Raw genomic sequence first — 17,784 nt, 5'->3', positions numbered from 1 at the left:
TACATCGATGGTTTTGTTTCTTGCGCCGCTCCATTTAATTCTTGCGGAGCGGAAAATAGGCGGGAACGTCTTCATTTAATGGCTGGCACTTCGAAAATTGAATCGCTTAATCGTGGAAGCGGGACGAGTGAGAAATCATTGGTGGCCGAACTCTTAATTGCATTGCGTAAAAATGTGCTCACCTTTGATGCGTGAGGTTGAGATTTTCTTCGTGAGTTCTCGCCTTTCTTTATCTTGCTCAATATGCCTGTTGATCCTACCGATAGAAGGGATTCCCGTAGGTACAACCGTACACATAGATTACAAATAGTATTTTACTAAAATATTAGCATTACCTACATAATTATTGCCACATCGGAGCATCTTAATGAAGGATCCTCCAAAGTAGTGTGTGAGTCCCAATGCTAGCATAAAATAGACATAAAACAGATTGATGATTAATTGATGCCCGTTATTCATAATCAATCTGTTACTTTTTTTATCTACCAAACATCGACATTTTACAATTACTGCCTATTAGAACTTGTCAAATATCTAACTTTAGCAGTACTTTATTTTCAAGATTTGATACAATAATAAATAGAACAAATCATTGTAATAATTAATTAGCAGGAAAAATAAAATATTAATTATTTATTATGGGCGCTAGTTGGCTATAGTATCTAGTCATGATGAATTTGAATGATTACTCATTGGTCACTTTGTATTATTGTGTCAAAGGTAATTTTTATATTTAAGTCAATTCTTATCTTTATTTAAGTAATCCAGTACGCGTATATATACTTGCATATCTAAAAAGTAATCTGATATAATCAAAATTCTATTAGGTTTTCGTAGGTACGCAACTGGACGGAGGAAAATTGAAATTTTCATTTACCAGCAAACTTTCTAAAGACTGATGTATGCCGTACGATGTTGTACCATTCGCAAAAAGAAACTTACGACAGTAAGCAACGTGATTAATTTGAGCGAGATCGTTTTATTCAATAACTTCATCAGAACTTTCTTTGCTATCAACCAAAATACAGTTCTCTTGCAAATTGCAAACACTAAATTACAGTACATAATGAATTTGGTTCAATTTTACTAGCCTTACATATATGACGGGTAGGTTTGTGTCAATTTTTCTTTAATATGCATAGTATAAAATGTTTGTAAAGTATAGGGTAAAGACTGTATTAATTTACTTCATTTATTAATATTCTAAATAAATCGTTGTTTATTTTAGATATCGTAGGCGACTTATAATTAACAAAGTGACGACATTATATTCCTGGATGTCAGTTTAACCTTAGTTATAACCTTATTTGTTTTATACACTTCATTAAATAAACGATAACTATAGGGTCAAAATATTCAACACCAATGTATTTTATTAAGTAATTGTAATTAAAGCAATTAATAAGAACTACGGAACGTTAGAAATACATGTACCCTAAGAGGTGATCCTACATTCAATTTAATTATCTAAATAGCAACTAAAAGTTGTGGGACGGTCATCATGCCGTTCCAAATACTGAATAAGTAAATGTAATAAAATAAATCCACTAAGCCGTTGTAACGCCTCGGATTTAACGTGGCTTACTGACGCTTATAAAAGCTGCAAAATGCCTCCCATACGCCTTCATTCACGGTTTCCATTTCCCTTACATTTAACCCCATTTCTGATATTAACACGAAATGTAAGAAGAAATATTAATCTCGTAGGAACGGAAATGTACCTAACATTTTGCTGTAATATCGCGTCGTATATTATTTAAATATTTGAGCTGATAATTTTTCGTATAACATTGTCGTTAAAGCAAGATTAAGAAAATTCATGAGACAAATATCAAAATTTAAGCAATATTGCAGCAGATATGAATATTAATGAGTACTAGGGAGCAAGAAGCTATGTGCATTTGCCGTAGGTTCGCTCGGCGCCGGCACGTGGCCTCGCGTTGATAGCTAATGAACCGTGAACGATGCAGCTCCTAGAAATATGAGTATAGTTTGGCATAAAATTTCCACCACAATGCCGCATATACGGGCTAACACCGCAGTTATTCTCGTTAAATAGCGCATTATGTTTACCGTCTGCAGTCAAAACCTCTTATTTTTTTATCGACGCCAACTTCTGGAGGCAAGGGTTCGCGCCTTGCAATTTACCTACACAATATAGAGCCTCGGGACAACTTAATAGGGTTAAACAGATCGTTGACCAGAGGTGATCGATTAACACTTGAGAAGTTTAAGTGCGAGCGAAGTTTGTCCGAGTAGTTGAGGAGCGTTAAGTAAAACTAGAGTTGAACGACTCTCGAGTGAGTGGAGTCATTCATCAAATAGTTGGAATCTTCTTAAAACAACAAGAGCATATTGGAGTAATTCATTATGGTAGTTTCACGCTGTGAGCACATCTTTATGCAGCTAGATTGCAGTCTGCGGAGACGTCGGTATGTGCACAGACAGCGTTGATAAGTCTTTCTATATATTCATGCTTGGCGAGGACGATAAAATATGGCCGTGTTTAATTTGTTTGCGTTTATGCTGATATAATTATTTCATTAATCAAAGTTATTTATGCCTGTTTGTTTTCATAATTCGCCAATTCGAATTATTATTGTACAACGATATACATACATCTGATTACACACATTATAAACATATGTTTTAAACAATCTACCTGTTTTGTGAAATTTTATGTTTAAACCAATAGTTCCTTATCTTAGTTAAATGCTATATATTTCGAAATGTCGTCCGTAGAGCCGATAGGATGACCATCCTCAGTGGGAAACTGGGGACAGTGACGTTTTGACTCGGTATCCATTGTGTATTCGTGGACGAGGGTCCATGATTTATGGCGGGACATCGACAACAAACAAACGGGCGCGGTTTGTCTCGTATATCCCGCTTCGTGCAAAAATGTTTTTATAGTGGATTTAATTATTCAAATATATTATTTTAGAAAATATTTTGTTTTGCTTTTATGTGAACGAATAAATTTTCCTTTACTAATTTAGTAGATGGAGCTCTATTAATACTAACATACTTGTATAGTTTTCATTTTTTGGGCTATTAGATGTTATGAAATATACTTATTGTAATAATGTGTGTTGTTATCAAAATATCGTACAAAATTATAACCTACTTCCTATTATGTTAAGTGGTGGTATAGGTTTAGCAAGATGATTCCATAAATACTATTTTTACTACAAAAATAAAAATGTATTAAACGATGTAGTCCACCTGATGGTAAGTTGTTACTGTCGCCCAAGAAATTCAAGAAGAAGATAAGACTACTACCTGAGGCCGATTATAGATGTAATAAGAATTTAGTTGAAACACCTCGTAGAAGTATAACTCTTCCTATACCCTTTAATCCATAACTCAGCAGCCTTTAACATTTTTTTACAACATAAAGACGTGTGGTGGTGGTACCTCAGAACTCCAAAGGGTTCTTTAAATGCTACATGTAAATTGCACATGTAAATAACGTAGATAACTACGCTAAAGAACTCATCTCTATCAAAGGTATTTGTTAAAAGTACATATGAAATCGATAATTCCGAGTAAAAGCATACAGGGCCGTGTTTCTGATTAGGTGCCTTAGTTAAAAGAGAGCAATCGTGTTACGGGTGACTGAATTTTTCGCTTTACGCTTTCTTGATTCAGACATCTCTTTCATTTTCAGCTACAATTATGTTTTACGTTATATTCGTAAATTATTTTCGTTATGCCGACCAATTCAATTGTTAATTTCGGTTTAGCTCTACAATAAACCCGTGTCAAAATATGATATATTTTCTTAGTATTACCTAAGATCTATGAGATCGAAAAAACTACTTACCGACTAAATAGGTCGTGTCTATAAATAAATCTGAATTTTCCTGAAATATAATCAGAATAAAGTGGGAAGTAATTACATTCATTGATACATTTTAATTATGCTTTACCGACCGTTACGTAAAGGGAGGCAATTTTATAGTACGTACTGCATAATTAATTCCCGATATTACGTTGCTCTTATTTAATTAAATTTTGCAGTTTTTATTTCACTCTCTACTTGTCTAAGCATTCGCTATTTAACTTTTCTATTCAAAGTCGATATATATAAGATGAGATAACTAACTACGCAATGAATAATTTTAGTTGACAATACGACAGTTTAATATCTGATGCTCCAGAAGAATCATCAGAAATTGTAATAGGTACTCCATATACGCTAGATGTCAGGTACTTTAAACACATAGAATACTTTTTAATAATGATTCATATGTATAATATTCGCCAGTTATTAAAAAAACTAGATATACAACAAACATACATTTTATACACTCATCATAAACTTGGCCACTTCGCCCGCTTACGAGCTCATCCTCAATTACTGACAGTATCGAATATATCTTCAAAAAAACGAAGTGCTTATTACGGTATTCCTTGGCCAATGTCCAGTAGGACACGACACGAGGGTCCTTTACAAGCAGAGAGCCATTGTGCAACTAGCATGTAGTTTCAGTTCGTTAATTAATTGGATTACACAGCCTCTCCCATTAAACGAGATGGAGGCTATTTAGTGAATGGATTTTGTCCGCGTGACAGCGTAAAATCGGTTTGTATTCGGATATTAAACATAATTAAACCGAAATGGGAAATATCTACCGCATCGAACCGTAGTGGTAAGTTAATACAGTTGCAATTGGGATACCTCTACGAGCTGTGAATCACTACCATTAACTTTGAACTAAACTCAAAAGATACAGGTTGTACAGGTTTATTTCGCGTGAATAATAATGTTTGATATACACTTAATTTAGTGAATTTGAGCTTAGTTAGATTCTCAATTAATATAGTACATAAGACGCTCTCAGTTTTCTGTTGTTGTATGATTAATTTCTAACTTAAGTTCCACAATGCTAAGTTAATGAAGAAGAATTCTCCTTGGTAACCAAATATATTAGCAATATGCGTTTTTTACGATCTCTACATTAATACTTATTTACTATAGGGAATATTTAATCTATTTTGTATTACAATATAGAATTGTATCATTTAGAAAGTAAAACAGAGTAATATACAGGATTTATCGTGTACGGTCTTTTTTTACGTTGTAGTTTTGAATCCAAAGTATATTTCTTTCGTTAAAATCCCCCGGTATTTATCTAAATCCTTAAGTATCTAACAGTGAATCGCTGTTGAAAGGAAATAAGTACATTGATACCTTCATGCGACAGAATTATCTCCCGAGTATTACTAATAGAGTATTCTCGGCGAGCTTTCATCATAACACCTACCAAAAATATTCCGTAGACGACGCGTAGACCTTCCAAATGAGTCCATTATTTCATTCAGTGAAATGGAGTGGCAGTGAAATAGAGCAAAGGGCGAATAAACGGGCTACTGGAAATGAAGACGCCGTTTGTTCATAACCAGCTCGTTAATTCCATTATTACAAGTCAGAGGAGCGAAGCAAACCGGTAACAGATGTGCCACTTCACTCGTGAATGCTTTAAAAAATTCGAGAATTTTAACTTCTTCGCAAATAAAATCAAGAACACGAAATTAATCTCTGTCAAAAATAAGGTCTTCCCAAATCTTATTTTCGTTCGTTAAGAAATAAGCAAACTTCAGATCGCTATTTATAAGTAAGTAGTAGTTGGTGAGAAAGAGAACCCACTCTAGAATTCATTATTAATAAATACCTCGAGTCCGGCGATATAAAACTAAACCGTACTATAAAATTAAATTATTTCCATCATTCATCATCTTGCACTATTAAAGCGTTTTATATGTATTTTGCTGCAAAATATTTTTTCTTGTATCAGATTAAAAGCAAATGAGCACAAAAACCTTTACAACGTTTAGTCACACGTCGGATGTCCCTGTACGCACGCGAAGTTGTACCGCACATTGTCATGCAACCCTTAGGCAAAGAACCTTATGCAACATCCATCTTACTGCCCCTCAAGACTTATATATGATTTGAAAATAAACGTCAACGCTACATATAGGAGTAGCAACCGAGCATGCCGTTCACCTGATCGTAAGTAGTTACTGCCGCCCATGCACGTATGCAATCAAGCCAAGATAGGATTAGATATTTCTACCTGGGGTCGACCACAGATGTGCCGCTACGCTTGAGGACTAAGCTGGAACGCCTCGGGAAAGTATGTCCCCCTTACCTCGCCCTTCAAACTAGAACACAGCAGCACTTGACACTACTGTTAATAGGCAGAAATAGGTGTGGCGGTGGTGCCGCCGGAGTTGAACCACAAAGGGTTCTATCACCTTTACTCATTAATAACCTTTACTCGTTATTGATTAGGACAAAAACCCCTAAAACCTAATGATCATTACGAAAGACATACAACGGTAGAAATACTATAAAGGTTCTTGGAACATACTTACCATTTATATTCATACGAGTGTGTAGGTACGATCATAGTGTGTATATAATTTTAATATTTTAAAATCTGACATAATCTCTTCACCAATATGCATTGTTTCATCGTTGGAAGATTTCTTCATGCTCAACATACGAGTGAGACAATGTACAGTGTAATATTCCTGTAGGTGTTAAGTGTAATGTTCCAGTGAGACAATGTCCAGTGTAATATTCGAGTGTGAGAAGTGTTACGTTTCGGTGGAAATTCGACCGTAAATGGTAATAAATTTTACAAATTTTATTGTCGACAGCAAAGTTCGCTAAGAAACAATGCTATAGATGCTTTGTGTTTGCCTATTTATAGAAATACTTAAATAATATGTTTATAAAGTGCATCGTCCGTTGCTATTCGACAGGAATGGACGTTGAATAAACCACTCAATAACATTAGATAACAGATAGGCGCAGAACCCGCGACATTCGTGCTACTCGCTCGACTAAAATCGACCAATTTCACTTCCAAATGTGCTCAGACTAACGCAATAATACTGTCGGCCCGTAAACATGCAATATTTCAGTTTATTTATGCAATTGTTTTGAAATCCTATATTTGTTAGTACATAATATTCTATTTAGTCGGTACATAATATTCTAGTTAGTCTAGAAAAGTAAATTCCAATGGAACAAAGTAGGCTTACAAGTAGCACAATATAATTTAATGTAAATATAATGTAGAAATAGCAAATAAACATGCAGTCTGGAACAACTGCAGATAGAGTTGAATTTCAAGCTGAGCTCAGTCTCTGTTGTGTTGCTTTTACTATAGACTAAGTTGAAACACTTCGTATACGTTTCTTATTCACCACCACGTCCACTCATACTGTCCACCACCTATACTCCACCCCTGAAAACTTTTTGTAAAGAACTCTCAAATTGTATTATGTATTTAGATATACTGTCATAGGCAGATAAAGTTATAATAAATTCCATACTTAAAATGTACCTGTCCGTCCATTACGTAAACGAAAGCAATATTTTAAAAGTCCTAAAATAGCGGTTCCATTCGGGAGCTCAAAAAATATTCCCGTAGAGAGTTCGAAATGTACCTACATAAAGAATAATTTTAAGCGCGTAAGCATTAAGTACAATGTTTTAGTTGTCTTTGTTTACATTTGCGTTCTAACTACTATTCGAATAGACTACATTCTTCGATCACTAATAAGAACACTGCATTCGATAAAAACGTGGGACATCTTATATATAAAATTCGTGTGTAACAATGTTAGTTACCGTACTCCTCCGAAACGGCTTTACCGATTTTCACCAAATTTTATATGCATATTCAGTAGGTCTGAGAATCGGCTCCTATCTATTTTTCATACCCCTAAGTGATAAGGGTTGTTCACCCTTAATATTTTTTTATTTATATGGCAACACAACGTTTGCCGGGTCAGCTAGTATATGTATAGATAAATGTAAGGACATTAAATATAACGCCCACGATCACGGAACGAGAAAAAATATTTATTGTTCCGATCCGCGGTTACATAATGAATGTAATTATGCAAATATACTGTAAATTACAACTGTTATAACAATGCATTTAAAGTTTTTAAAGCGCAGGTAAATAAATATTGTACACTAGGGATCCATGAATCCGTGATTCCATGTATAACACAACATAAACACCCACATTCAAAACACAAGTTTAAATTCATGATTTAGATACTGGAAATTGAGCTCAAAACAAATTGCGTATCACTTTACAACTACGCATAGAAAATTATAACACTACTAATTATACACAAATATGATGAAAATAACCAAGTTATTAAAGCTCTATCACTCTCACAATATTTTATAGCTTATACCTATCACTCCCACAATTTAGTGAAATCAAGTGAAAACTTGTAACTCTAAATCGTAATACGCTACTTTACGTAAGAATAACAATAATTATCAAATACTATGATTAAATCACATTTTACAAGCTTTTTATATCATAACCAAGGAGAGTGGTTGAGAAACTTTCAACTAACAATTCAATGTCGTTCAGTAAAACATAAATCCTTAGAGATGAGGGTTCTTGGCTACAACAATATCTGGATGAGCCAATTAATTTCGATCTGGGGGTCTACCCTTAATCTGATGGTCACTCACGCCCAAAACTTGTAATTGAATTTCGCTTTACGAATATTCAGCAACTGCCCCAACGCTACCATTACATTGTTAGAATACCGTAATTTGAGTATTCCGGATATTGTTTACAAAATATGTAGGTTGATCAATCCGCGTAGTATTCATATCTTGTTGAAAACGTCGAAATTAAAGACGTAAGTATTGATACAAAATAAGTTTCACAAATGATTAAAGATTACTGTTTAAAAAACTAAGAACCACGCTATATCGCACGAGGAAAATCGTTAATCCTGATTCCTGACGATCCTAATGAAGTGAATGGGATGAAAATTATTGAAATCGTGTATTAAAATCGGTTCTTGATAATTGTTCAAAATTTTAAATTAATCGAACCGTTCAAAGTGGGTAAAAATCGAGTTCAAAGATTCCGTTACTTACATACATAAAGTCAAGTTAATAAAAGCGTGGTAAATAAAAAACAGAAAATGTTTGACAGTATAATAACAAACACTGAACATTAAACATGCTTTTTTTAATATCCTAGAATCGCTTTAATGAGAACATAATTGAATAACAAGGGATGCGTGGGCCGATCGGCCTGTAAGCTCAGCAAACAATCATCAATCAAACAAATTATCATTATATGTACATATGTATTTGTACCTCATAGCTCTGTGGCGCCGGCATATCGTAAACATAGTCGGCGACCTCTAGACCATTTAAGTATTAATGTTATACCTAGACCTTTTATCAGGAGGCACGGCAGTGCCTCCGCCAAGTCGAGCCAAAGCCAAACAAGCGGCATTACTTTTAAACGTGTCTTACTCGTTTAGTATAGTGTATAATACACTTTAACTAATAAAGGTGGCACCACCGCCACACCTATTTCTGCCTAATATAACAGCAGTGTTAGGCACTGCTGTGTTCCGTTTTGAAGGGTGTGGTAAGGGAGGCATACTATTCCGAGGCGTTCCAGCTTACTAAGCTGATGACTACCTCAGGGGTAGCGGCGCATCTGTGGCCGACCTCAGGTACGAATATCTAATCCTATCTGGGGTTGATTACAGATGTCCATGGGTGGCAGTAGCCACTTACCATCAAGTGGACTGCATGTTCGTCTGTTACTCCTATATTATAAAAAAAACACCGCATTTCGTAATGTATGTCGAACAAATGCAGGAATAAACGCAGCCGTCAATATGAGCTGCAATCCAAGTACTCGTAACCAAATATAAAGGATTACCAAGGTCAAAAGTTTCCATGTATCAAACTAATAGTTTTCATGCCTGCATTAACTCAATCAGTTTACTGCCTGAGATTGATTCGATGCTTAGTAAAACAAATTAGAATCGACACACTCATCCAACCGTCACGTCTATCGTTTATGGGAAATCGATCCCAACGTTTTATTTGACATTTCCGGAGAGTTTAATAGCCCAGATACGACTGGGCAAGGCAATAAACACGATTAACTATTCTCACACATTGGCTGATAAAACATTATTCCTCAACTATTCCTAGATGACGCAAAACGTTTCCGAATCCAATTAACTATTATTTTACGGTACTCCAATCTTGCTGAAACAACTTGTGAGCGACTGTGTAAACTTACGCAGGTACGCACTTATCTTAAATTTCATCTCCGGAAAATATAACTGACATAGTTTGAATACTGGAGTTATGGAGTTCTTTAATAGTATAACCATAGATTAGTAAAGAAAACTCACTCCTAACAAGATAATGTACCCAGTTTTGAGAATTGATAGTTGCGTAAAAAAGTTTTGCCACGTCTCCGTGCTAAAATGTCCCTAAAATATTTGAAATAATTATTTATTTATTACGTAAATTACGCAGTATTAGTTCCTTATTACGTAAATTACGCAGTATTAGTTATTTATTCGTAAATTTTCTCTAAAAATGTTTTTATTTGTCAAAGATTAAAAAAAAACCTTACTAAAATAAGCCGTTTGTGGCTTCATTCAATTTCAAGGCGGCGAAGTATCTTTACTAATCTATGAGTATAACATAACAACGCAGTGCAGTAATTTCTCCCTAGTGCACATGAAAATCTTTTCATAAACAATAGGGAGCAGTTATTGCACCCAACTTTTGAAACTAACTTCAAATAGTACCTACCTAAAATGTATATATAACACAAGATGAATGATATGTGTATAGTCGGCTTAAAACTGCTAGTCCGCTCTGAATATAGGAATGAACCATAGCAAATTGCAGGACTACATCCGCTCGCAACAACTTCAGAGTGGACTGCTAGTTTGAGAGTGGGGAAGAAATAAATGTTATAGATCAACCACAGAAGCACACGTGTACTAAATATATTCAAACATATGAGCATGAAATTTCAAGAATAGTTGCTATACACCGTAACAAAATATTGCTTGTAAAGTATTTCGGACAGGTCGTCTCTAAGTTGAATTTTAGGTATTCAAAGGCAGGTTATTTGTATACGAGGTTCGGTGAGCAAAATGCGAAAAATGGCACAAAATATCCTACTACAAAATTGAGTGCTTTATCCTTTGCCCAGTGAGTGACCGCACGGCAAAGGTTGCGGTTTGGGAAGGGGCCGGATGTAGGCACGTGTGAGATGTTTTAAGATGTTACATACGAGTTTATAGTGCAATAGGGCCCAATCAAAATTTTACGAAGACTACAATTCTTATTTTCTTTGAAATACGCGTATCGTTCCATTATTTTTTAATTGACGTCTCCGACGTCTATAATGGGATTGTTTTGGAGATAAAGGCGTAGGGTTGCGATATTTCAATCCAATAAGGTAGATGGTCCGATAAATAATTCAATAAGTTGTAACGTGTAAGTACTCGCGCGTAACGGTCGCTTCGAGGGTTAGAGAAATCTGCTCGCTCCAATCTGGAAGGGGAATCACAGTGAAATTTTATTTGTCGCAACATTCATTTTTAATCCTGTAATTATTTTCTCCGTATAGAGTTTACTTAACCGCATTATGCGCTCTGTTATACAGAATTTCGAAGCTTATCGAAAATTAAGTTAAATGTTAGTTTTAAAGTGAATGTCATATAAATACAATTATTTCCTGTTCTCTAGTCAAATTAGAAACCACTTATTCCAGGCTGCACTTATTTTAAGATACATACAAAAGGTAATCTAAGCCACCTATTTTAACATACCTATAATCGTAATTAGTAACAGGTACCAATAATTGTTTAATAAACATAATAGACAAAATATTTTGTGGATAATATAAGTAGATGAGTATTAGGTATTAAATCAAGAGAAAACTTTTTGTAACTGGAGCGAAAACGAATATACGAAATAAGTATGATATTCCCGTACCTTCGCAGAGATTTCTATCTTTCCAATAAATTATTAATGCGAGGCGACGCGTCAGGCGTTACCATTATGCCTCGAGTCTCGACCGTAGAACTCTCCAATTGCTCGAGAATAGGTCACTCTATATAATTGAACCACAGAGATAGTAATGTGGTATTTATTATATCTTTAAATCTTTTGGTCAAGTATTTTTTACGTGTAAATAAATTAAATTATTTATTGTTAAATTAAGACTTACATTGCATTTACGTACCTATATAACTTTGTTACCTGTTTTCCATTACTTATAAAAAGTTTTTTTTTTAATTATTTTCTTTAGAGATTATAGATTTACCAAAAGAATCAATCAATACAAGATACGATCGTTTTGTTGCATCTGGAAGACTCTTCCTGCCTAATGTATTATTTATATCAGGGACGGTCCCGGTGTATGTGTATCAATTAATCCCTACTAATTTTATAAAACCGAAAGTAACTCTGTCTGTCTGTCTGTCTGTCTGGTTGTCTCTTCTTTACGCCTATACCACTGAACCGATTTTAATAAAATTTTATACAAGGATAGTCTGAGACCCGAGAAAGGACATAGGATAGTTTTTATCCCAGAAATCCCCCGGGAATTAGGGATGGCGATCTAAGATCGATTAATCGGAGAATCGAAAACATCGATTATTTTAATCGATATTAGTAAGGATTGAATCGTCAACTATGCATTTGATCAAGTTATGGTCTTTAGCAAAATTGAAGGTACGAGTTATCAGTTTTATGTATGTTAGTATGTTATATTATTTTCTTTTAAACGCGGGCGAAGCCGCGGGTAAAAACTAGTACCTAAATAGAACAATGAACAAACCCTCGATACTCAGAATATCTACCCTGTAATCTATATATAATTGTTAACGGAAATTGTCACAACCAATTATATTTTTTACGACGTTAATATAATTACTCACTGTAATATTCATTGGAAAATTCACATTCTTCATATATTATGTACCTACTAGATATCTACTACGCGTTATTCAATATTTAAACTTCTTTAGGCGCGCCACGACAGGAAATAATGGAAACGTAATCGAAACAGTAATATTTCGCATTTTATTACATTAATAATATTTTCTTTCTTCATAATATTGAGGTAACAAACTAACTTACAGTCCATCTGATGGTAAGTGGCAATTGCCGCCCATGGACATCTGTAATCAACCCCAGATAAAATGGGAGTCCCACCTGAGGTTGGTCACAGATGCATCGCTACCCCTAAGTACTAAGTTGGAACGCTTGGGATAAGTGCGTCACCCTTACCCCACCATTCTAAATAAGGTGTGGTAAGGGAGACATACTTTTTCGAGGCGTTCCAGCTTAGTCCTCAGGGGTAGCAGCGCATCTGTGGCCGACCTCAGGTATAAGAGTAATATCTATTCCTATCTGGGGTTGATTACAGATGTCCATGGGCGGCAGTAGCCACTTACCATCAGGTGGACTGAATGCTCGTCTGCTACTCCTATATTATAAAAAAAAATTCTAAATGGAATAGCAACGCCAAACACTGGCGTTATTAGGCAGATATAGTTTAGTGGTTTTGCCTCCGGAGTGGAACTACAAAGGGTTCGACATTCATATTATTATTTAATTAGTACCGATTTATAGTTATGGTATAATATTAATATGTGAAAATAGTACCGAAAACTCATATTGAAATGTTAAAAGAGTTGTTGAAAGAGCTCTCTATTCTTAAATGGGCAATGAGTAGAACCAAAATTTGACTTATAAGTATAAATAGCAATTTGATTTATATAAGTAGCAATTTATCTGTGATCGTAGTAGTATAGTTCGTTCTAGATCCATTAACTAAGTTAAGTAGTTAAAACATTTAATAATAATCAAAGATCATAAAAAAGAACATCATTCAGGTCATTAGAGCAGCCAAGCATAGAAACTTATCGCATTTTCTTTAATATACAGTAAAGCTGAATAGCAAATACATCCCCTCTTATAATTATTATAGATGTAAAGTGACTGTTTGCTATCTAGTCTCGGCACAACCGCAAAACCGATCCTTTGATGAGGATCAGATTTCTTGCTAAAATAATAAAATAAATTACAGCTTAAACGCTAAGGAAACGTTTTAAGTACTACACATTTATTATTTGCAAAGTTCATAAAATTATTTTGAATACATGTAATAAGTGTCATTATATATATTTGTATAGTCCACGCCAAACTGCTAGTTCGCTCTGAAGTTGTTGCGAGCAGGTGTATTCATACAATTTGCTATGGCGATTAATTTCTATATTCAGAGCGGACTCGCAGTTTTACGCGGACAATACTTGTTACATATTATAATATAAGTAATCATTACGTAACCTATTCAGATGTTCACGTAGATACAAAAAATCTGCGGTTCTTAATAAGAAACTATTATTTACTTAGGTAACATCTTTGTACACCTTATACCTTGTAACTGAAAATGATTTCGACAGATATGATATCTCAAAATCTTCAAGTAATAAATTTTAAGAGTAAACGTAATAATAATACCAATTGCAAAATGGCTTGAGGAAATGTCACAATTAAAATAATTTACCAAATGTTATTTTAATCGTATCAAATTAGATTCTTAGCACTTAAATGTGCTAAAGAATATCACGATAGTTTTCCCTCGCAAAGATTGTATCTCCTTAATAAATTACTAGAGCAAGGGTCGGGCCCAGTGTCGTGTGTAACCATTAATGTCTCGGCGGATCAACCCTCGATAGACTGAGAATTGGTAACCTCGTAATTTATGCATAGTTATAAATTTATGAATCACGATTTTCCCTAATAAAAGGTGAACTATTTTTTTCTCTATATAAGTTAAGTATGTTTCATTTCAAATATTAAAAAAATATACTTCTATCTTACATAACCCTTACTATTATCAGAAATTACGACAGTGTCATGGTTAAAGTTAGGGGCTGAAATCAATCGGTCAGTGTTTTTAAATTAAACGGTGAAATTTTATAAAATAAATATACCATGTTCACTGTACATCTACTACCTGTAATAATTAAATGTAATAAGTATATTAATTATTAACAATTACTTATATAATAACGGTCTTATTCATAAAAAATGCTTATAGAAGGTTTTAAGCACTCATTAGTTAAAGTGTTCAATAAGCTTATAAAACGTTCTATAAAATTGCTTATTCATAAACGTTCCATAAACCCTCTATAACTAATGTGTCGCTAAAGTCAACTATAAATGAAAATGTTGCCATTATAGTGAAGTTCGGCGAACAAATTGACGAATATCCATAGATAAACATCATTAAATGACATTATTTCGTACTAAAAAATATTCTGTCTTGACATTCTTGTCAATGGGTTGTCGATAAAACCAAATCACATGTCAGTGTCATTGTATTTGTAAATACCGCGAATTTAAAAATATATTATTTGTTAAAATGGGATGTGAAGCAAAAGTTGTTAAAAGATAAAGGAGTGAAAATTGGTTGGATATTAATGTTTTATGTATGATATAATTATATAAAGTTAAATTCAATTAAGTTTCGTTTTGTAAACATTCGCAATATCTTATGGCAGTAAACCCTGTATTTCAGAAGGTGTACCAGGACCTCTGCGATCTAATTTACGATCGTTACGTACGAGATCAATTATAAAATTTACTGTCGATTTATTAAAGCGATAACGCTTCCTATAGTCTAATGAAAACAGATCACTCTTTGGTGCAATGTTCTTCGAAGTGGACGGTTTTCTAGATTTTTAATAATCTAAGCTTTGTAAAATTTGCATTGTAATTTAAAATAGTGATATAATAATGTTATTTATCGGATATTAAAATAAATTATTTCAAGTTTGTATACAAAATGGACATTGACATAATTTATTAAAAACGTATTGTCAAATTAGGTTAGTAATCACGAATCAGCTGTTGAGAGTCGGCCATCTTTGCCTTATAGCACTGTTATAGTAGGGTTCTGGGCTCTATAAGTTATAGAAGGCTTATAGAACGGTTTAGTGCCTAAAATGCGTTTATGAATAACACTTTTTGACAATCGTACTATAGCAACGTTATAAGTGTGCTATAACTTTTTATGAATAAGACCGTAATAGTTCAAATTGAAACTTTAAATTTTGACTAACAAGGCACAAGATACGGATAATATAATCAATCTTAATACAGTAGATTTTATTCAAAATACCAAAGCGATAGTCCTTCCTTCGCAGGGATTGTCTCACAAATAAATTATTCACGTAAGGCGACGCGGATAGTGTCGTGCGTAACCATTTATGCCTCATGGACAACCCCTCCAATACCGAGAATATCTAATCTTATAATTCAGGTATACGTTGCTGGGATACGGTAATATATTATATGTTATACCTATATACGATTTATGTAATCGTGATTCAAATAGCACAAAATATAATCCAAAGTTTAGTTGACGTCATCATTAAATACATTTAAAAGCGTTAATTATATAGATCTTGTTTGTTTCGCTAAACTAGTTGTTGAACTATGCTTAATGTATTGAACGGGGCTATAAACATAGTTTTTAATAACTAAAATCCGTTACATTAAGGTAACAAAATATTTTATTGACACTAACGTTGATGCAATTACGCTGAGATTTTCTTCTTAATATGTGTTTTATATTGGGTATTTGTGTTTCTATTTTTTTCCAAAATATTTGTAACTAAATAGCTGTTTGAAAGTGCAAGCTTTGTTCGAAAGGTAGGTTTGAAAGTTGTAGTCTTATCTGTCAGAACAGTTCCAGGTCCACCGAAGTTCCAAGTTCCAAGAGTCTAAAAGGTAACATTCGCCGATTCCAATTTCCACTATGCCTATTAAAATCGTCGATTTCGATCTCGCTAGGTCCCTATTACCTACGCGTATAGTATCAAGTATTCAAACGCAGAAGTTATTCCTAAAAGACAATATATGCTTCCATAATCGTTAACATTTACAAAAATACATCTTAATCCACTAATTTGTCACACTTCCATTACAAAAGACATGGCAAAACAAAATTAAATATTCCAAATATATAAAATAGAAAAGTATTTAATAAGTTTATCTGCGAGTAAATTATCTGCGATTATGTGGTCTACACATGGATCAATGTGATGTAACTGTAACACAAGTAAGTACGTATGATTAATTAGACTAAAGTACTTCCTTGAGTTTCCAATCAAGTTCCCAATTAAAGCAACGCAGTACCTAATTGGGTGTAAGAAGTTTTCTGTTCTATATTATCACTTTTCGTGAATTTAATTGCCATGCTTCTTGAATATCATAAGACATCATATAATTCATTAAAATACATTACAATGGATCGTTCTACAGTAGTAAATACATTGCAAATCTCATCATAATATAATCATAATCCATTCTAATCATGTTTGCATTCAATAGAACGCCAGTGCAGCGTGCGTTTTGTTGTTTACTCGCATAAATAAGCGTACAGATTACAGTGTACACGACATTATTAATTCAGTGCACTTATTACGAAATTAGTTCGTCGTTTCAGTGTTATTCAACTTAGTTCGGATTATCCCATGTGCCGATACGTAATTTAGTGGAAAAGGTTGCGACCCGCTAGTTTGTATTACCCCGACAGTGATATAGGGTATTAAGTTCCCTTCCCTTCCTCCCTTAACGCGTAAACAAGACAGAACCTTTCTGCGTATCGCCCTCACAAAGGTTAATAATTTAAGAGACTAAGCGGGGCAGCTTTTCATCTATTTTGTTTCCATTGCCATTATTATTGTTGTAAATTATGCATCAGTTGAATAGTTTTATGCTGTGTCTATGAGTAGATTTTGCAAAATTATACATTCATAAAGAATCCTTTGGCTGTACAATTCAGCGAGACGCCTTTTCATCTGGTTGTTTGAAAGAGGATACTACATTTTGTTATTTAACTATAGAACATTTTGTGTGGATAGTTG

Source organism: Epargyreus clarus, unplaced genomic scaffold (assembly GCF_041222505.1).
Source record: "Epargyreus clarus isolate Ecla_fem2 unplaced genomic scaffold, WU_Ecla_fem_2.2 ptg000005l, whole genome shotgun sequence".
NCBI lineage: Eukaryota > Metazoa > Arthropoda > Insecta > Lepidoptera > Hesperiidae > Epargyreus > Epargyreus clarus.
Note: the sequence above shows the minus strand (reverse complement) of the source record.